Source organism: Balaenoptera musculus, chromosome 3 (genome assembly GCF_009873245.2).
Source record: "Balaenoptera musculus isolate JJ_BM4_2016_0621 chromosome 3, mBalMus1.pri.v3, whole genome shotgun sequence".
Lineage (NCBI taxonomy): Eukaryota > Metazoa > Chordata > Mammalia > Artiodactyla > Balaenopteridae > Balaenoptera > Balaenoptera musculus.
This window is the reverse complement of record NC_045787.1, coordinates 152,579,217-152,599,286: the sequence shown is the minus strand read 5'-3', so window position 1 is coordinate 152,599,286 and position 20,070 is coordinate 152,579,217. Positions and strand designations below refer to the sequence as shown.

The 20,070-nt window shown below is 41.6% G+C and overlaps 1 protein-coding gene and 1 pseudogene across 1 annotated transcript in view; both read left to right on the top strand.

Annotated features, from left to right (window-relative positions):
* Positions 1-5,583: 5,583 nt before the first annotated feature.
* Positions 5,584-6,146, top strand: LOC118892564 (annotated as a pseudogene).
* A 2,404-nt stretch (positions 6,147-8,550) lies between these two features.
* Positions 8,551-20,070, top strand: part of CANX (calnexin) — a 32,631-nt gene continuing 21,111 nt past the window's right edge. Inside the window, exon 1 of the mRNA XM_036845672.1 lies at positions 8,551-8,705. The gene's annotated coding sequence lies outside the window, so the exon portion shown is untranslated. The remainder of the gene's footprint in view (positions 8,706-20,070) is intronic.

The window sequence follows — 20,070 nt, the reverse complement described above, 5'->3', positions numbered from 1 at the left end:
CAGTAAAGAAGAAACACAGGAGGGGGGGACTTCCCTGGTGGTGCAGTGGTTAAGAATCCGCCTGTCAATACAAGGCACACAGGTTCGAGCCCTGGTCCGGGAAGAGCCCACATGCCACAGAGCAACTAAGCCCGTGCACCACAACTACTGAGCCTGTGCTCTAGAGCCTGCGAGCCACAACTACTGAAGCCCACGTGCCTAGAGCCCGTGCTCTGCAACAAGAGAAGCCACCGCAATGAGAAGCCTGCGCACCGCAACCAAGAGTAGCCCCCACTCGCTGCAACTAAAGAAAAGCCCACGCGCAGCAACAAAGACCCAATGCAGCCAAAAATAAATAAATAAAAAATAAATAAATTTATTAAAAAAAAGAAACACAGGAGGAGTGTAAGTTTTTTCTTTACAGGTATAGACTTATTAATTCTATTTTTCTTTTCCTTTTTTAAATTTGTTTACAGTTCTCTTTTTCAGTGGTTTATAGTTCATTTAATTATTTTGATTCTCAGATGGCTGGGCCCTCCCCCAGAGATTCTGATGTAATGTTCTGGGGGTACAGCTTGGGCACTAGGATTTTAAAAGCTTTCCAGGTAATTCCAATGTACAGACAAGGCAAAAAACAAAAACAACAAAAACAAAACAAAACAAAAAAACCCTTGCAATGTAAAACATAGAGACCAAGGCAAGCAAACAGAAAACAGCGGACGGGAAATAGAGAAAACATACAGAGAAAAAAATCTTCAACCAAAAGTAGTCAGCAAATTTTCTCCCCAGAAAACAATTATGAAATTGGAAAAAAAGATTTTTTTAAAGATTTAGGGCTCTGGAAATTGACCAAAAGTAAATGAAAAATTGAGAAGCATTTATCCATGAAAAACTTCTGAACTCTGGTTAGAACAGTGAGAGTCTGTGGCATTCTCTTCTGAGGCTGCTAACATTCCCCCAGCTTGGTCAGCAAGCTAGCTGTCCCAGAAATGGGGAGGCTGCACAAACCAACAGCTTCACTGCCAGAGGGGGCTCACTGAATCTGAAGCAAACCACAGTGAGATACTACTCTATATCTACTAAAATGGCTATTGGCAATGATGTGGAGAAACTGAAATCCTCCTACATGGGAAATGTAAAATCAGCAGCCAATTTGTAAAACAATTTAGTAGTGTCAAACAGTTAAACATATACTTAGCATACAAGTCAGCAATTCTATTCCTATGTACTACTCAAATGGAAACATGTCCATATGAAGACTTGTATACAGGGAGTTCCCTGATGGTCCAGTAGTTAGGATTCGGCTCTTTCACTGCCCTGGCCTGGGTTCAGTCCCTGGAAGCTGCACGGCGTGGCCATGGATAAACAAAATGTATATCTATGCAATGTAATATTATTCAATAATGGAAAAAGAATCAATTCTTGATACATGCTACAACATGAATGAAATGCAAAAACATTACGCTAAGTGAAAGAAGTCAGATAATGATTCCATTTATGTGAAATAGCTAGAAAAGGGAGATCAATAGCGGGAGAAAGCAGTTCTATGGTTGCCTTGGGTTGGTTGGGAGTTGACTACAAATAGGCACAAAGGAACTTTTTGGTGGTGGAGTTATTCTTTTTTAAAAAAAAAAAAATTAATTAATTAATTTGGCTGCATAGGGTATTCATTGCTGCGCGCAGGCTTTCTCTAGTTACGGCAAGCAGGGGCTACTTTTCGTTGCCGTGCACGGGCTTCTCATTGTAGTGGCTTCTCTTGTTGCGGAGCACAGGCTCTAGGCGCGTGGGCTTCAGTAGTTGTGGCACACGGGCTCAGTAGTTGTGGCTCACGGGCTTTAGAGCACAGGCTCAGTAGTTGTGGCCCATGGGCTTAGTTGCTCCGCGGCATGTGGGATCTTCCCGGACCAGGGCTCCAACCCATGTCCCCTGCATTGGCAGGCGGATTCTTAACCACTGCGCCACCAGGGAAGTCCGGTGGTGGAGTTATTCTAAAACTGGATTGTGGTAATGGTTGCACAATTCTATAAATTTACTAAAAATCAACGAATCATTCACTTACAGTGGGAAAACTTTATAGTATGTAAATTATATTTCAATAAAGTTAAAAAAACTATGTGAGGGTAGAATAAAGACACTTTTAGATGTGCAAGATTTCAAAAAAAATTACTACACAGTCTTTCTTGGGATAGATGTAACTATTAATTGAGGTAGTAAACCAAGAAAAAGTGAAAATGTTGGGTTTTAAGGGAAAAATAAAATATGTGTCTATACAAAGAGTGGTATACCATGTCCATAGCAGTTTTATATCATATAGCCAAAAATTGGGAACAGCCCAGTTGTCTTATTACCTGGTTAATGGATAAACAAACTGTGGCATACTTGTACAATAGACTACTACTCAGCAATTAAAAGCAACAAATTACTGATACATTTTACAACACAGATGAGGATCTCAAAACAATATGAGTTAAATAAGCCAGATACAAAACACTATATACTATATAATTACATTTATATTAAGCTCTAGAAATGACCAGTCTTTTCTATAGTAACAGAAAGCAGATCAATTTTTTGCGTGTTGCTGGTGGTGGGGACGGAATGGGAATGGATATGAGGAAACTGTAGTATAATAAAAAATACATTTGGTCTTTATTCTGGGTTCCTGGCACAGAGCTTCTAAAACCCTTGGCATTTCCTGAGTGATGAGTGCCTTTTGTTATTCATATCATTATGAATATCCTATCATCATTCATATCATTATGATGATGTCCCCTTCCAACAACACCTGAGTTTATGCTAATCAGGTGATTATTGCTGGGCCCCTTGATCAATTCAGGATAAGGGTGCTAGAGAAACCAAACCAAGTGATTTAGAGGAGTAGGATTTTCAGCTCCACTTCTGACCTTTAGGAAGGGAAGAGGGACTGGAGATTGAGTACAATCACCAATGGTCAACGATTTATCAATCATGCCTACTAATGGAACCTCCATAAAACCCCCTAAATAATGGTGTTCAGAGAGCTTGCAGCTTGGTCAACACATGCAGGTGCTGGGAGGTTGCATGCCCAGAGAGGGTATAGAAGCTCTGCACATTCACACACATACACACCCATACCTTGCCCTATGCATTTTTCCATTTGTTCCTGAGTTGTAGCTTTTTTAGTAAACCTGTGATAGCAAGTAAAGCACTTTCCTGAGTTCTGTGAGTTATTCTCTTGAATTACTGAACCTGAAGCGGGGGGTCTTGGGAACCCCCAAATTTGTAGCTGGTCAAGCAGACATGTGGGTAACCTGTGCACGTCATTTGCAGCTGGGCATCTGATGTGGGGGCAGTCTTAGCCTCTAAACCTGTGGTGTCTGAGACTAACCGGGTAGTTAGTGTCAAAATTGAATTTAACTGACAGAAGTGGTGTCAGAAGAGAACACATATTTGGTGTAGGGGGAAAAGAAAGAACTTCAGAGGAAACTTATGGGGTAATGGAAATGTTCTATATCTTCATTATGTAGTGGTTACATGGTATGTGCTGTACATTACCAAAATCAGTGAACTGTACAATAAAGTTGAATTTTTAGAATGTGGGGTCTAGGAGTTGAGGAAACAGGAGATCTGAACCCAGGAGGAGGTACAAGGAGGTCCAGCGACAGTGGCTGAAGAGCAGTCTGTTGACTGAAAAATAAAAATTGCACAACCTAAAAGTTGAGAATTATGTTTTATTTGGTGGACTTGCTGAGGACTTAAGCCCAGGGGATAGCCTCTCAGATAGCTCGGAGGGACTGCTCCAAAGAGGTAAGGTAGGAGTCAAGATATACAGGGGGTTTTGCAACAAAAACCAGGTAGTCGGAACATCAAAAGATTACTATTTTTTTTTAATTTATTTTATTTATTTATTTTTGGCTGTGTCGGGTCTTCATTGCTGCGCACGGGCTTTCTCTAGTCGTAGTGAGTGGGGGCTACTCTTCGTTGCGGTGCTCAGGCTTCTCACTGCGGTGGCCTCTCTTGTTGCGGAGAATGGGTTCTAGGCTCACGGGCTCAGTAGTTGTGGCTCGCAGGCTCTAGAGCACAGGCTCAGTAGTTGTGGTGCATGGGCTTAGTTGCTCTGTGGCATGTGGGATCTTCCTAGACCAGGGCTCGAACCCGTGTCCCCTGCATTGGCAGGCGGATTCCTAACCACTGCGCCACCAGGGAAGCCCTATGGTGGGTTTTTAATATATATTCTATCTTTTTTGAAAATCTAAGCACAAAAGCAGAAATTTGATTACTTATTGAAAAAATAACATACACATTATAAAAATATCTCCTTTCCATTTCCAAAGTCTTAGCCACCTCTTGGGCATCAACCACTCTTAGCAGTTGCTCATGCATCTTTCCAGAAAGCTTGTTTGTCCAAGCTTATATCCATGAGAATATAGCTCCCTTTGCAACATGAAAGGAAACATACTTTTCTCAGTGCTTTTTCACATAACACTAAATCTTGGCAATCATATCTATACACATAGGTGTTCACTGAATGCTTTCCAATGCAGAACCATTATATGGATGAGCTATATTTTATTTAACCAGTTCTCTATGATGGTGGTTAGGTTGTTTCTAGGATTTGGATACTACAAACAATGCTGCAATGCACATCATTGTGTATATTTTTAAACACAACTACATCATGTGAATATTCTATCAAACCTAGATATAGATACAGATATATTCCCAGGAGTAGAATTGCTGGGCCAAAGCATATGTGCATTTTTATTTTATTTTTATTTTTTTTTAAGTTTTTTAAAAAATTTATTCATTTTGGTTGCTCTGGGTCTTAGTTGCAGCATGCAGGATCTTTAGTTGTGGCATGCGGGCTTCTTAGTTGCAGCATTTGAACTCTTAGTTGCAGCACACAAACTCTTAGTTGTGGCATGCATGCATGCGGGATCTAGTTCCCTGGCCAGGGATCGAACCCAGGCCCCCTGCATTGGGAGCGCAGAGTCTTACTCACTGGACCACCAGGGAAGTCCCCATATGTGCATTTTTTAAAAAAATAAATTTATTTATTTATTTAATTTTGCGGTGTGTTGGGTCTTCGTTTCTGTGCGAGGGCTTTCTCTAGTTGCAGCAAGCGGGGGCCACTCTTCATCGCGGTGTGCGGGCCTCTCACTGTCGCGGCCTCTCTTGTTACGGAGCACAGGCTCCAGACGCGCAGGCTCAGTAGTTGTGGCTCACGGGCCCATTTGCTCCGCGGCATGTGGGATCTTCCCAGACCAGGGCTCGAACCCGTGTCCCCTGCATTGGCAGGCAGACTCTCAACTACTGTGCCACCAGGGAAGCCCCCATACGTGCATTTTTAAATGAATATAAATAATTTATTTTGAAAATCATCTTGCAGATTATAAGGTCAAAATACATTCAACCCAATCTCCCACACATTCGACATCTAAGAATTATAAAATGATTATTTCTTTTAAAGAAATACTCCAATACCTCAAAGTACCTTTTGCATTATCAAGAAAAGATCTTATGCCTTTTTCCAGCTGGAACCATGGTGGGTGTAGACGAGAAGGAAAAGCCTTAAGAAACAAGTGGAGGGATTTTACAGAGCCTGAGATCGAGTACCTGAGAAAGAAGTTTGCCCAAAAGATGCTTCAAAAGGCAAGGAAGAAGCTTATCTATGAAAAAGCTAATCACTGTCACAAGGAATATAGGCAGATAGAACTGAGATTCAGATGGCAAGGCTGACAAGAAAAGCGGCAAGTTTGGTGTACCTGCTGGACCCAAATGGGCATTCCTCATCAGGATCACAGGTATCAATGGTGTGAGCCCAGAGATCTGAAAGGTGTTACAGCTTCTTCGTTTTCGCTGGATTATCAATGGCACCTTTGTTAAGCTCAGCAAGGCTTCAGTTAACACTTGAGGATTGTGGAACCACATATTTCATGGGAGTACCTGAACCTGAAGTCAGAAAATGAATGCATCTACAATTATTGTTATGGCAAAATCAACAAGAAGAGAATTGCCCTGACAGATAATACTTTGCTCCATCCCTTGGTAAATATGGCATCATCTACATGGAGGATCTTATTCATGAGATCCATACTGTTGGAAAATACAGCTTCCTGTGGCCCTTCAAATTATCTTCTCCAGGAGGGCCCAGATCAGCAGATCTAACAGGCTTATTAGATGGATGAACTGAGGTGTGTCTACCGTGATTATTTTTGTAATCTGGTCAGTTAATAAACAGTGACTGATTTCAGACTATAAAAAAACAAAAACTCATTCTGCAGGGATTTGTCCTCAACTTCTTCTTAAGAACATTATGCTTTAGCAGAAAAACCCCTAGCAAGATTCTTGGCAGGACAAGTCCTACAGTCCTGCTCTGTCTTGGGCCCAGACCCAGGATTCCCAGGATCAGCTAAACCTGAATTCCCTTTTTTTTAGGGGCTCTATACTTTACCACCAGTCACTCAGGCTCATACTCTCATCGTTGCCTTTGGTTCTTCTCTTTCCCTAGCCTCCTGAATCCAGTGAAGCATTCTTCAGCATCAACATTTAATGCTTTTGTTTCTATACACCCTGTCATTCCCTAATTCTGCCCTTTAATCAACTTCAAGAAGTGGCTTCCTAACCAGCCTCATAGTGGCGGCGTGCAGGCTTCTCCACGCGGTGGCTTCTCTTGTTGCAGAGCACGGGCTGTAGGCACGTGGGCTTCAGTAGTTGTGGCGTGCAGGCTCAGTAGTTGTGGTGCACGGGCCTAGTTGCTCCATGGCATGTGGGATCTTCCCGGACCAGGGATCAAACCTGTGTCCCCTGCATTGGCAGGCGGATTCTTATCCACTGCACCCTAGAATAATATTAAAATAATGCTTCCCTAGGGAATTCCCTGGTGGTCCAGTGGTTAGGACTCGGCTTTTTCACTGCCAGGCAGGGTTTGATCCCTGATTGGGGAACTAGAATCCTGCATACCACGTGGTGCGGCCAAAAAAAAAAAAAAAAGCTTCTCTAAATATCTAAATCATAACCCAAACCTAGAATTTAAACTATCTCCCTACAGACTCCTTGGCTAGGTCCTAACCCAACTCTGGAGCTGACCGATCTCCTGTTACTTTCTTGAACACCTTTCTCCAGCCAAAATACTCTCGTACATGGTGTCCCCAAACACAATACCCATTTTCCTGCCTTTGCATATGCCATTCCCTCATCCAAAGAAACCTTTCTCCAAGTCTCCACCTATAGAAATCCTGCATATCCTACCAGGCCCAGCTCAAGTCTTACTTATTTCCTTGTCCATTCTAGATGAAAGCAGTTCTTCCCAACTCAAAATCCCATTAAATTCTCTTTAGTACCACCATCTTTTAGCAGTTACCTTTGCTGCAGTAGCTCTTTTGCTCACGTACAGTTCCTGTAACTACATTTTAAGCTCATTGTTTGGAACCTGTGACATCAGAACATCATTTTGCCTCGAATATCCACTTCCCCACGTAAAAAGGAAGCAAATGCTCTTAACACAAATTTGGGGGATGAGAGTTGGAGAATACGAAACTCATGCAAACACCAAACTCTTGACTTTTCATTTTCCCTTCCAGATGGCAGGAGGGAATAAAGCTGGCTCCTGGGGTAGTTGATACACCTACTGATTCTAGTTTTTCCCAGCCTAGCATTCAGCCTTTGGGTATCCAAACAAATGGAAGACAGAGACCAGGACCTATAAAGGTCTAGAAAAACCATAAACCACTTCCATTTTCTGAGGTTCTCAGTATACTGAAAACTGAAGATGTGCTAAAAGTGAGTTACAAAAATTGTGGTGTGTTTGAAATTTTTCCATTGCACCATCCTTTTCTTTCAATCCTGTTGTCAGTGTATTTTTGTGCCCTCTATGTCTAATGTTACTTAAGGAAACATGACAAATTGAAAGTTGAAATAACCTTGGAGGGTAGTGTTCTGGACTGTATTTGATGTTGGGTAACAGGGTGGCCTCAGGCTGCTGGGCCCAGAGCAGTGACTCTGCAGGAACGGTGGCGCCTGGTTACACAGCATGGTGCAGTCGACCTCAGGCCAGACTTACGGAGCCGTGACGGGTTCCGTCAGCGCCGCGCACTCGCTGCATTGGGGACCAGGCCCTTCCCGATATCTCACCGGACTTCCCACCCCTTCTTGCCAGCTATCATTTGCCCCTCCAGAGAAGGAAACGGGATACCAGACCCCGAGACCCGGGTCCAGGCCCAGGAGGGGTCGGAACCACAGCGACCAGGATGCAACGCAGGGCAGCCGGCCCAGTAAGGAACGAGGGCAACAGGGCGCGGGAACGCCGGCCCAGCCGGCCCCGCCTCAGGGCGCGCGCCCCGGGCGGTACTCCATTCTGCCGCAGCCCGACCCCTTCCCTCCCGCCCAACCAACGGCCACTTCCTGCCTCACTCCCAGCCAATCCCCACACTCCACGAAGAATAGCCCTAGGGGGCGTATGGGAAAGTGCAGAGAGCGATGGTCTCATCGACCAACCGAATCCCGGAGCTTGCGCGGGGGGGCGGGATTTAGCGCTGGCCGCAGCTACTCAGGAGCGAGGGGCGGACGCAGGGCCGGGCTTCGTGCAGTGAGGCTCGCTCGCGCGGCGCTCGCGGCAGTCAAGGCCTCTTGGTTTTGCAGCACGTGACGGTTGTGCTGTCTCAGCCGCTGTCTTTACTGCAGCGCGGGGCCAGGTGTGCGGGCGGGAGGAGGCGCGGGTGCCGCCGGCGGTCCCCCTGAGGCTCGAGGTGAGACGGGAGGCCTGCTCATGTTCTCGGGCCTGTGAGGACCCCTGGGGGCCTGGGTACACGGCGCCGCGGCCGAGGGCCCGAGGAGCCGGGCGTGGCCGGGGCCGAGGGGTCCGGCTGGGTTTCGAGAGCTCAGGCCCAGGCGGACGCTCGGGCCGTGAGGGGCGAGGCTCGAACCTGGGCCGCCTGAGTTGGGGAGCCAGGCCCAAGCCGCGCCGGCGGGGTCGGGAGGCGTGGCAGGTGCCCTAGAGCCTCTCTTGACCTCTGGGAAAGCTAACTGCTCCTTCTGGCTTTGCTTCTAGGGCTTTCTTAAACCTGTTGTTGGCTGCTTGTGAAGCTGCGAGGTGTTCTGGTGTAACCGGGTAAAGGTCTGGAATAGGACCGGGCCTAGTCGGTATCCCTAGTAGTGGGGAAGGGTGATAGTGGGCCGAGAGAGAATGTTTAGGATTAGCATTACAGCTTCAGTATTTGAAAATTAAAACCACAAAGTGAAGACTGGACTCTGGTAGCCTGACGAGTATGGAGAATGTGCTAGAACACGCAGTGGTTGAAAAATTTCAGTCCTAACATTTACATCTATTCGGGGATGGGGTGTAAGTAAGCTAGTAAATTCACAGGATTTTTAAAGTAGGAAAGCTCCCAAAAGCTCTCTGTGGGCAGGTTGTTTTACAGTGGAGGAAACTGAGGCCCAGAGCTCTGAATGATTGGCTCAAGGTCATGCGATTAATTTTATGATCACGTTGGAATTACTGTTGAGGCAGATTTGGTGTAGTTGTTAAGGCTAAGCCCTGATTCAAGTCCTTCATCAGCCATTTGTTGCTATGTGAACTTGGACAATTTACTTCCCCTTTGTGCCCCAGTTCTCTCCAAATAATGGATATAATACCTGGTGGAGTTGTTAGAATTAAATTGTGTATAAAAAAGGACTTTAACTGCTTGATAAACGATTGAAATAAATTGTTATCGTCTGAATGATGTTGGTCCACTACACCAGCATCCTACTTTTTGAGTTGGTTAAGTCCTGGGACCTAAAGTCACATTTATGGAGATAGGAGGAAGAAACTGATTTAGTGGATTAACTGCTGGGCATGACACAAGTGAATGCTGGCTGAAGGAAGTTAAACTGAGCTGAATATTAAAAGGTTGGGAGGACAAAGGTGAGCCACAGTTAGGCTCTTTACGTCTAATTTAGGAAATGGAACATTTTGCTTAATTTATTAATAAGTAGAGTTGGTGGGTTGGGGGGAGGATTTTATTTTTTTTGGTTTAGTTTTTTTTAAGGGAGGAACTGTATTGATCTTAAAATCATTCTGTATCTCAGTCTTTTGACAGTGCTGTTCAAGGGCCATGAATAAAATCACTGCTGAATTGTACATTTGCTATAGTTAGAGCAGAGGTAAAAGATGGTGTGGGGAGTTCTGTGCACCACCCAGGGTACACAAGCAAATAAGCGGGGGAACTGATTGTGAGATGGCCAGAATGAACTTTGTATTGGAGTAAATGTGTCGCACAACAAACAAATTTTCTGACCTATCTGATAATGGGTGTTAGCATCCCTTCCTACCTTACTATCTTAACTCAGCAGTTTCAACTAGCACATTATCTTTCAAGGACCTCGAGGGGTAAACGTTTTGACGGAAGTTGTTGCTGCAGTTTTGGCAATCATGCTCTTGCATCCTTTCAGTTACAGAGTTCACTTTGCCCTGAGAGATAGCTTAAGGGGATGAAGTGACAGTTGGTAAGCATAAATGCAGGCTCAAGAGACTTGAATTCCAGGCCCAGCATGGTAACTAGCTTAATGAACTACGTTGGTTTTCACCTCTTTAAAATGGGAATGAAGAGAGCCCTGGATACCTTACCAGGAGGGACAAATAAGATGGTGAACATGAAATTACTTTGAATGGCATAATGAACTGTGCAAATAGAATTGGCAGCTCATAACAACTCCTAGGAAATAATAAAAGTGCGTGAACATAGTTATAACCTATATAGCTTACCGTAGAACTTTGTCAGTAAAGTGTAGGTTGAATGCTTTGTTAACTAAAACAGATGTGCCTTTAAATTAAGCTTAACTGTGAGCTGTGAAAATTATTTGGAGAATTTTGTTTTTTAAATAATTTAGAATCTTCAGCAATGTTTTGTGTATCCACATCTTAAACCTACTTAGTTTATAGGAGAAAAGAAAGTGCTATGGAAAAATAGATTTTAATGTTCCTGTCAGTGAAAAGCAAACTTCAGAACTGTAAACTAGGCAGTAGTACATATCTGTTTTTAAGTGGATGATCATTTACAATAAAGACCACTTTGAATTTTATGTACTTTTTTTCCCCCTTTAAGTGCTTCTATATTTTGACTAGATGCACATGTAGTAATATCAGAGGGACAGAAAGTAGTAGTATTAAAATGGTTATCTGTGACTGGAATCAAATTCCTTTTAAGTGGTTCCTTTTCAATGTAAGACTTCAAATTTCTTATTGCCTTAAAACTCAGGGTTTTAGAACCATCAAAACTTAAATGGTGTCACTGGGCAATACCTAGTAATAGTAGATATCACTGCTAATGTTGCATTTACTGTAAGCCAAGTACTGACATAAACACTTAACATGCATTTTGTTTATATAGCAATCCTAAGAAGTACATAGTGTTGTTATTCTCATTTTAGAGATGAAGAAACTGAGACCCTGAAGTTATTAAGTAGCCGATTAGGGATTGTGACTTCTGAGTTCCTGCTCATAACACTATTCTATGTCTAACTGTGACCTTGGACAGCTTATGTAACTTCTCTTAGCCTTAGTTTTGTCATGTGTCACATGGGGATGATAGAACTTCCCGGGGTTCTTCTGAGGGTTAAATTAGACAATCTAAGGTAAGACTTAACATTTTTTAAAGGGTATATTGGGACTTCCGTGGTGGTCCAGTGGTTAAGACTCTGTGCTCCCGATGCAGGGAGCCTGGGTTTGATCCCTGGTCAGGGAACTAGATCCCACATGCATGCCGCAACTAAAAGATCCCGCATGCCGCAGTGAAGATTCTGCGTGCTGCAACTAAGACCTGGCGCAGCCAAAATAAATAAATAAATAAATAAATATTAAAAAATAAAAGGGTATATTAACAGATGAATGGATAGCCTACATGAAAGAAAGACTGCCTAATTTTTTATTACACACTGCCTTTTTAAAAAAATCACTTTTGGGAATTCCCTGGCAGTCCAGTGGTTAGGACTCAGCGCTTCCACTGCAGGAGGCCGGGGTTCGATCCCTGGTTGGGGAACTAAGATCCCACAAGCTGTGCGGCGTGGCCAAAAAAAAAAAAAAATTCCCCCCCGGAAACCTAGAACACCAGCTAGGTCACTTCTCCTGTTCTTCTTTCTAATTTCTCATGGATTAAAGGAATTAGAGGTGAAATTTCCTAACTACTTTTAAGAGGTAAAATTCCACAAAGGAAAGCCCCGAACCAAATGGTTTTAACACCAATCCTTCACAAACTCTTCTAAAAAATAGAAGAGGGAACACTTCCCAACTCATTCTATGAAGCCAATCTTACCATGATACCAAAACCAGACAGACTTCACAGGAAAAGAAAAACATAGAACAGTATCCCTTAAGAAAATAGATGCAAAAATCCTCAAAATGCTAGCAAATGGGATCCAGCAACACATAGAATTATAGGGCTTCCCTGGTGGCGCAGTGGTTAAGAATCTGCCTGCCAATGCAGGGGACACGGGTTTGAGCCCTGGTCTGGGAGGATCCCACATGCCGCGGAGCAACTAAGCCCGTGCGCCACAACTGCTGAAGCCCGAGCACCTAGAGCCTGTGCTCTGCAACGAGAAGCCACTGCAATGAGAAGCCTGCGCACTGCAACCAAGAGTAGCCTCCACTTGCTGCAACTAGAGAAAGCCCGCGTGCAGCAACGAAGACCCAATGCAGCCAAAAGTAAATAAATAAAATTTAAAAATTAAAAAAAAAAAATTATACACCACCACCAAGTGGGATTTATCCCAGAAATGTAAGGTTGGTTCACCAAACTATAATAAAGAATGTAATATACTGCATTAATAAAGGACAAAAACCGCATGATCATTGCAGTTGATAAAGTGCAACACCCTTTCATGATAGAAGCACTCAATAAACTAGGAATAGAAAGGAACTTCTTCAGCCCTCTTAAGAGACAAATAATCCCTTCTGTGGGATTCCTTCTGTTCCTCTTTCTAATTTCTCATGGATTAAAGGAATTAGAGGTGAAATTTCCTAACTACTTTTAAGGAACAAAGTCTCACAAAGAAAAGCCCAGAACCAAATGGCTTCACTGGTGAATTCTACCAAATACTTAGGGAAGAATTAACACTAGTCCTTCACAAACTCTTCCAAAAATACAAGAGAGAACACTTTCCAACTCATTCTATGAGGCCAATATTACCCTGATACCAAAACCAGACAAAGACTTCATAAAACCGTAGACCGGTATCTTTTAAGAAAATAGATGCAAAACTAGACTAACTTGAAAATATTAAAGTTTAAATTTAATTTAAAAATAATTTGAGCCTCCCTTTGTTTTAAAGATTTTTCTTTCTGAATGGACCCTTACTGAGCATAAAGATTCTGCCAATGAGAGGTGACAAATGTAATATTTCTTTAGTATTTGCCCATTCCTAAAGTTGATCAATTTTGGATTTGTTAAAATTCAATGCAGAATGTGTCTGTTTCCGTTAAAGAGAATATTTTGTGTTCAGTTGAAGTCTTGTACATTATTGAATGTGTATAGTAAAATAATATGGAGTGTTTTTAGAATGTGTGCTGAGAACAGAATTATTAACCAAAAATAAGTTAAATTTGGGAGAATTCATAAAGAAAATTGGTGGCAGAGCAGGAAAAAAGAAAATCACAGATAAACAGGGATACTTCCCTGTCCAAATGCTATAATTGTATATACACCCGTTGCAAGGAAGAGTTAAAGACGAAATCATAGAATATAATCAGAGGAAAGCTAGTTTTTCTTGTTACATAAAATCATTCAGCTTTGTTGAAATACAGGAGGTGTACAGGCACAGTTACACCTTTTGGCCCATTCTGGGAATTGAAAATGTATATTCACTGTGGTTGTACTAATTTTGTGTCAAAGAACAAACCATTTGGGAACTCCTATGAGGTACTGGACTCTGATAGACTTTGTATTATCTTTTTATATTTTCACAGCAAGCCTTTGAGCCACTAATACTACTAGCTACATTATAAAATAGGGAAAAAAGACTCGTGGAAATTCAATAAGCTGACCAAGGCCACAAAGAGGATCAGGAAAGTCTAGAACCCAGCTTTCTCTGACTTGACAGTTCACACCATCACATACACCATACTGCCTTTTGTATAAGGAGTTCATTTTCTGAATCATCAGTTTTTAAAATAGAAAACTTCCATCTCTAGAATTCAAGACAAATTCACTCTTTGAAAAGTTGAAAGAGTGAACTGAAACATTAAAGGTGAGTAGATTAGTTTCTCTTGAAGAATCCTGACTCAGATTTTGAGAACTGGGCTTTTTGCTCTGTCCTTGGCAAACTGAGAAGCAAGTCAGAAGTCATTTATATTATTTATAAATGTATATTACAAATGTGCATATGTTTAGTTCCTGTTTTCTTGGCTTTGTGTACATTTGTCTATGTGATCCCAGGGGGTAGAGCTTCTCTGACTTGGATATAGGTTGATAATTATATTTTATTATTAAAAACAAAACACTTATTAACTGGAAGGAAGGGAGTAAGAGGTTCACATTTCTAATCCAACTCATTTCTGAGTCTTCCTTTGTACTTCTATGCTTTAGAATTTAAAGCTGGTTTCTAGACAACTTTGATCAAGTCTAAAGAACCATCTATACTGATCCAGTAATACATTTTTTAAAAGAAGCTTTTAATTTTGAAATAATTATAGGCCTGCAGAAAGTTGCAAAATAGTACAGAGAGGTCTCTTGTGCCCATCACCTAGCTTCCCCCAATAGTAGTATAGATAGGTAACTATTGTAAAATATCAAAACTAGGAAAAAATTGCACTGGTACAGTCTACAGACCTTATTCAGATTTCTCCAGGTTTTATATGCCCTTGTGTGTACATAGTTATGTGCAATTTTATCATGACACTAATTCATTTTTGAAATTTTTACTTTTTTGACACTTTTTTAATAGAAGGAAAATACTCAAGCTAGAGCGTTAAGTGGTACTAATATACCTATGTGCATTTTTTTCTTAGTTAGATAAAAGGTTATGAGTTTATTTTGATATTATCCTCCCAAAACCCCCAACATTTGATTAATAGAACTAATACTACAGAATATTCATAAACTCTGAAAACATGGGCAAATACTTTTTATGTTTCCAGACTTTTTTTTTTTTTTTTAATGAATTTACTTATTTATTTATTTTTTGGGTGTGTTGGGTCTTCGTTTCTGTGCGAGGGCTTTTCTCTAGTTGTGGCAAGTCGGGGCCACTCTTCATCGCGGTGCGCGGGCCTCTCACCATCGTGGCCTCTCCCGTTGCGGAGCACAGGCTCTAGACGCGCAGGCTCAGCAATTGTGGCTCACGGGCCTAGTTGCTCTGCGGCATGTGGGATCTTCCCAGACCAGGGCCCGAACCCGTGTCCCCTGCATTGGCAGGCAGATTCCCAACCACTGCGCCACCAGGGAAGCCCTCCAGACTTTTTTTTAATAGATTTTTTTTTTAAGTATTTATTTATGTCTATGTTGGGTCTTCGTTTCTGTGCGAGGGCTTTCTGTAGTTGTGGCAAGCGGAGGCCACTCTTCATCACGGTGCGCGGGCTTCTCACTATCGTGGCCTCTCTTGTTGCGGAGCACAGGCTCCAGACACGCAGGCTCAGTAATTGTGGCTCACGGGCCCAGCTGCTCCGCGGCACGTGGGATCTTCCCAGACCAGGGCTCCAACCCGTGTCCCCTGCATTGGCAGGCAGATTCTCAACCACTGCACCACCAGGGAAGCCCAATGTTTCCAGACTTTAAGGACACCCTATATAGATCGATCCTTAAGGTTAGAGACTTTTTTTTTTTTAAATCCTTGGTAACTAGTTGACACTCATGGAATTGACCACTATCAGCAAACATTCATTTAGTTTCTGACATGTGCTGGGTTTTCAGATGGGCATCAGATATATTCTGCTTTAACCCTTTGTATCGCAGAATTCCGACAGTTTAGTCGTGACTTCCAGAAAACAGTCTTGAACTCTGCCACCCAGCATTTATTAAAAGTCCAGTTGCGAGAATTCACTGGTGGTCCAGTGGTTAGGACTCGCCGCTTTCACTGCTGGGGCCTGGGTTCGATCCCTGGTGGGGGAACAGAGGTCCTGCAAGCTGTGCAGTGGGGCCAAAAAAAATAAATCCAGTTGAGAGATTTATTGATGAGTATTTGAAGGAAGTGCAGTCTGTTCACTTCTCTAGAACCTAGAAATTGTAAGTTGTATTTGTAGATCAAGTTGTGGATCAACAGAAATCAGAACTTGGACTGTATAGTGTTGGCCCTCATAGTATTGGTTTTATTGACTTAGCCTTTGCTCTAGTTAAGGGATATTGTAAGATAAAGCCACACAAAACTCACATTTACATATAACTTAAGGGTATTTTTAAGGAAAGTTCACTTCAGTAGACTCATAAATATTAAAAGATTTTCTTGTTCGTGGTTTTGATTTTTAATTGCTGGCTCTCCTGGAGGTCTATGCCTGTAAGTAATTTGTAATTTGGCCAAGACAGGAATTTAAATGGGCCTACTGTGAGACAGTTTGTGGCACTAAGTAGCTTAGTCATGAGTTAGACATCCACCCAGCATTTGCACCTTAGCTCAAAGGGGCACTGCTGTAGAGTAACAGTCTTGCAGTGATAAAAAAATTAGAGCGAGAAAATGGCTCTTGGAAGAAAACCAGGAAATGAAGTGCACCAAGAAAATGATGGCTTTCAAGTAGAAAGTAAAAGTATGGGAGAAACTGCTATAATGGCATTCAGGAATATGAGAAATCTTGTACTAGAAGAGCTAATGTAGCTTAGTGAGCATGAACTGTGAAGTAGAAGGGACTTAGAAAATGTGGTAAATGTTTATTTACTGCTGGAAAGTTACTCGGTTTAAAGGTACCTAATTTCTTTATTCACTTTTATTCCTGAGCACTCTGGATCTAGGAATCACTTGCTCTGTGGCCTTGGGCAAGTTGGGGGTGGGGGAGATGTGCTCTTTGTTTTTTAAAAGCATTATTGGTTTGTTGTTGAGCTACTTGTTACGTATTTCCTATTGATAATCTTAGAAATAGTGGGTGACAACAGAGAAATACGCTCCCTGCTTAGGAGTCTGTAAATGTTAAGACAAATGAAGAGGTTTGTTTGTTTGTTTTTTAATATTAATTTATTTTTATTTGGTTGTGCCGGGTCTTATGTGCAGCAGGTGGGCTCCTTAGTTGTGGCATGCGAACTCTTAGTTGTGGCATGCATGTGGGATCTAGTTCCCTGACCAGGGATCGAACCTGGGCCCCCTGCATTGGGAGCATGGAGTCTTAACCAATGTGCCACCAAGGAAGTCCTCAAATGAAGGGTTTTAAAGGGAGAAAAAAGCTTCTGAAATCTTTTTAGACACTAAAATGTGAAAAATCATTTTGTGTTTCTAAGACAAAAGCAGTATAGAATTACCAAGTAAGGTATTGGGAGACAGGAAACTTGGCCTCTGATCCTGATTATGCCAGTAACTGGTTTTTGGCAAATCAATCACATTTGGTGCATAATAATGGAACATCTTTTAAAAAAAAAATAAACTAATTTTTACAGAATAGTTTTGGATCTACAAGAAGATTATAAAGATAGTACAGAGTATTCCCATATAACCCATACCCAGTTTCTGCCATTATTAACAACTTAACATTAGTATAGTACATTTATTATAATTAATGAACCAATATTGATAATTACCAACTAAAGCCCATATTTAATTCAGATTTCCTTTGTTTTTACTTGCTGCCCTTTTTCTGTTCCATGATACCACATTACATTTAGTCATCATGTCTCCTTAAGCTCCTCTTGGCTGTGACAGTTTTTTAGATTTTCTTTGTTTTTTGATGACCTTGACATATTTTGAGGACTACTGGTCAGATTATTTTGTAGTATGTCCCTCTATTGGGATTTCTTTGATATTTTTCTCATGATGAGAGGGAATATGGATTTTTGGGAAGAAGACCACAGAGGTTAAAGTACTGTTTTCATCACATTGTATCAAGGGTACATACTATCAACATGACCTATTACTTTGGATGTTGACCTTGATCACCTGGCTGAGGTAGTGTTTGCTAGGTTTCTCCACTGTAAAGTTCTTGTTTTTCCCCCTTTCCATACTGTGCTCTTTGGAAGGATATCAATATCACTATGTGTAGCTCACACGTAAGGAGTGGGGGGGTTATGTTCCACCTCCTTGACAGTGGAGTATCTACATCCGTTACTTGGAATATTTCTTCATGGGAAATTTGTCTCTTCCTCATTTATTTATTTACTCAGTAATATATTTGTATTGTATAGATTCATGGGCATTTATTTTATACTTTGAGGTATAATCCAGTACCACTTACTTTGTTGCTTGTATTGTTCCAGCTTTGGCCATTGCTTTGTCTTGTGTTCCTTTGACATAGCCCCCATCACTGTGGGTGTTTTGTTTTTGTTTTGAACACTTCCCTTTCTGGCACTACAAGATGCTCCAGGCTCGTCTTGTATATTTCCTGCCTAATCCTAGAATCAGCCAAGGAACACTGTTTCCTTGTATTGGAGATGATATTGGAAACCAAGATCCTTGCTACTAGGTGTATTTATTGCTACTGGGGTGTAGCAGTTTCTTGTATGCCCTCTTAGCTGACAGAGCAAGGAAATATATATGTGTATACTAACTGGTATATATGCACATATCTATAAATACTTCTCTGTGTAACCCTCTGTATATTAAGATAAACATGAATTCATACTATAGTCTCTCTCGCCCATTACAATGAGGATTATTTTAGTCTCTTTCCCTTGCTTATCTGTAAAATTCACACACCCAACACTGAAAGTCGCTCCCACAATCCATTTATTTAGTTGTTCAATTCTGATATACATATATAGCAGTATCCGAATTGTTAACCTGTGTATTCATGTGAAACAACTTACTCAACTTGAACAGTGCTTTTGTACAGTCTGGTTTTACAGACTCCACTCACTTTCCTGCGTTACTTAGGTTAACATCTTTTCCCTCCACCCCGTTCAGTGAGGTTGTTTTGTATATTTGTAATACAGTTAGATTGTTTTGTCACATCCTGTGTGCTATCCTTGGATCACTCAACCTCTTCAATGATTTTTTAAAATTTTCATACATGGGGCTTCCCTGGTGGCGCAGTGGTTAAGGATCCACCTGCCAATGCAGGGGACACAGGTTCGAGCCCTGGTCTGGGAAAATCCCACATGCCACGGAGCAACTAAGCCCGTGTGCCACAACTGCTGAGCCTGTGCTCTAGAGCCCGCAAGCCACAACTACTGAAGCCCGCACACCTAGGGCCCACGCTCCACACAAGAGAAGCCACCACAGTGAGAAGCCTGCGCACTGCAACAAAGAGTAACCTCCCTCGCTGCAACTAGAGAAAGCCTGCACGCAGCAACGAAGACCCAATGTAGCCAAAAATAAATAAATAAATAAATAAAATAAGTTTAAAAAAACATATTTAAAAAAATTTTTTTTCATACATGAAGATTCATTCTTTGTGCTATAAAGTTTTTTATGGGATTTGAAAGATGGATAGTGTCATGTATCCATAATTATAGCATCATATAGAATGGTTTCACTGCCTAAGAAAGTCCCCTGTGCTTATCTATTCAACCTGACCCCCTCCCCTGAACCTCTGACAACCACTGACTTTTTTTTTTTGTTTTTGGTATCTAGAGTTTTGCCTTTTTCAGAATGTGATCTAATTGGAATTCTATAGCATGTCGCCTTTTCAGACTGACTTCTTTCAGTTAGCAGTAGGCATTAAAGATTCATCCAAGTCTTTTTTTGGCTTGATAGCTCTTTTTTTTTTTAATTGAAGTATAGTTTATAGTTTATTTACAATGTTGTGTTAATTTCTGCTGTATGGCAAAGTGATTCATTTTAGATAGCTCATCTTTTAATTTCTGAACAATGTTCCATCGTATGGGTGTACTACAGTTTGTTTATTCATTCCCCTACTGAAGAACATTTTGGTTTCTTCAAGTTTTGGGTGCTTATGGATAAAGCTGCTAATTGCGAGTGCGAGTTTTTGTGCATTCGTAAGCTTTCAGATCAGTTGGGCGAGTACCTGTGAGCATGATTGCTGAATCCTGTGGTAAGTCTATAGTTAGCTTT